Below are 2,785 nucleotides of genomic sequence, written 5' to 3' on the forward strand. Positions count from 1 at the left end.
GGCTCTGTCTCAAAAAAAAAAAAAAAAAAAAAAGTTGTTATTTTGGCATACTGGGATATCTATATAGCCTACGAAACGTAACACATAGGCTAATCAGAAATTCTGCTAACAAAAGGATCATGCCTCAAGTTCGTCACTATAAATTTGGGGAATAATGTAGAGTTGTAAATTTGAAGGACAGTTTTTGAAGAATCAGGCTTATATTAAACAAAGGTAAAAATACATTTCTCAGTTCAAGTCTTGATCCTTTAGTTCGAGGAAAGCAGAACAGACCATACAGAAAAACTTTCCATGATAAACAACTAATACTTCAGTAACCACTGTATTTCAGGTACTTTACATATGCTCTTTTTTTTTCGTATTTCATTTTTTACTTAAAAAAGTTTTTTAATGGGCACCTAATAATTGCACATATTTATGGGGCACATAATGATGATACATACAATGTATAGAGATCAGATGAGGGTAATTAGTGTATCTATCATCTCAAATTTTTACTATCTTTCTGTTGGGAGCGCTCACTATCCTTCTAGTTATTTGAAACGTCCTAGGCCACTGTAGGAAGACTGTAATTAATACAGTCTTATACACTTACACACATTAAACACTATAGTGTATTCGTCCTATCTAGCTGCAACTTTGTATTTCCACAACTTTGAAGCAGGTGCAATGATCTCTATTTATACTACACCCTTATGAAGTATATTATTTTCATTTAATGGGTGAGGAACCAGACTCACAGAAGCAACTTGTCTAAAGTCCGTATGTTGTAAGAATCCTAACAGGAACTACAACTGGGGCCTATTTGAATCCTGTACTGTACTTGTTCATAGGACTCTAATTTTTATCATTTCTCAAGAATTTGTACTGCTTTTTGCTGTCATTGTCCTTTCAACTTATAGGAGTTACATTTTGATAAAAAATAGATTTAGATTCTAAGTTTGTTAGTTCTGTAACTAAAAGGCAACTCCAGGTTTATGTTTGTGCTACTGCCTTTCAAAACCTAATTATTATATAACTAGTCCTGTTGCTTTTTTTTAAGACAGAGTCTTACTCTGTTGCCCAGGCTAGTGTGCCATGCCCTCAGCCTAACTCACAGCAACCTCAAATTCCTGGGTTCAAATGATCCTCCTGCCTCAGCTTAGGTAATAGCTGAGACTACAGGGACTGGCCACAATGCTTGGCCAATTTTTTTTCTATTCTTAGTAGAGACAGGGTCTTCATCTTGCTCAGGCTGGTCTGAAACTCCGTAGGTCAAGTGATCCTCCTGCCTCAGACTTTCAGAGTGCTAGGATTACAGGCATGAGCCACCTCACTGGCCAGCTTTAAAAAAATTTATTTACCCCTAATGTTATTAATCAAGCTTAATTTTGAAATCTCCATATTTTATATGGGAACTGCCAAGGATATATATTCTCATTTTCCTTTGTCGATTTATTCCTTCTCAGCCAATTTCATTAGGGGGAACTTTAAATTTTTTTATAATGTTCTCTAAGTTCACTGACAATAATTTATTAATTTGTTTAATACATCAGAGATTTCTATTGGGAGCTATCAGAGATGTTAAAATCGAAGTTTTCCCAAAGTTTGTTATAGACATTTTGATTAAATTTAACATAAAACTTTGCTTGTTGAAATAAAGCATTTATAGAATATGACAAACTTTACACAATAAATGCTAATACGTTTAATATGAAAGTTCTGATGCCTATTTTATAAAATTCGTTACGATCTGTATTACCTCGTTCATAATGCAAAATTTTATTTTACAACAGTTGCTTACAGAACAGAGGGCGTTATCATAGATAACGTTCAATGTTTTGAGGCATTTAAATTTAGAAAAAAAATGACATTTACTTCTAAGTACTAAACCAGATAGATTTTCTTCTTTGTGATATCCCCAAATAGCCACATTTATTTTGGCTATAAAAGAAACATGAACTTTAGGGTTTGAGGGAGAGAAAAAGATGGGGGTGGGGAAGAGGAAGAGGTTTTCCAATTCAGGAGACAAAAAAGACAACAAATGTGTTCAAGACCCTTAAAAGAATCTGAATTTAAATGTGACAAATACATTCGTCCCAAGTGACACTCCAGGTGGGTGGGAGAAGTCAAGCGAGTTTGTTTTTTTGTAACATCCATCAAGTAGATCTCTTTCACAATCCTGGGAGAGGCCTGTTCATTCCTCCACTTCCACTGCTGCAGTCTGGACAAAGTTAAAGAAATCTCAGGCACCTGCGGCTACCATCGAACTCAGCGAGGAACACGGAAAGCGCCACTCTTCTCCCAGAATCTCGGCCTCCGCATTCCGGGCCTTTTGGACAAGGGACTGGAGAGCGCGGCTTCCGCGGCCCACCCGGGTCCTCACGGGCGCTCAGGGAAGGTGCCCGCCTGCAGAAGGGGGACCGGCTGCTCGGCGGCGCGGGCGAATCCGAACTCACATCCTCTCTTCAAACAGCGCTGCTGGGCCCGGGTACCCACCCGGCCAGGCCAGGAGCCGGAGGCCGAGGCCGGGACCGCAGACCGCGCGGCCACTCCACCCGCGCCGCCAGCGCCTCGGCCGGAGGGGCGGGGCCGGGCAGCGCGGGGTGGCGGGTCCTCCGGTGCCGGCGCGCGTTTCCGGCGCGCTCCCCCGCGGCCTCCGTCCTGTGGTCTCGTCCGCCCCCGCTGCCATGTTGGATTTTGCGGCCGCCGCCGCCGCCGCTGCGGGAGGGTTGTAGGAGGAGTTGGGAGTTTAGCGCAGTCGCCGGAGCGCGAGGACAAGGACCATCCGGCACGAACCTAGCCG

Source organism: Otolemur garnettii, unplaced genomic scaffold, assembly GCF_000181295.1.
Source record: "Otolemur garnettii isolate 467f Iridium unplaced genomic scaffold, OtoGar3 scaffold00037, whole genome shotgun sequence".
NCBI classification, from domain to species: Eukaryota; Metazoa; Chordata; class Mammalia; order Primates; family Galagidae; genus Otolemur; species Otolemur garnettii.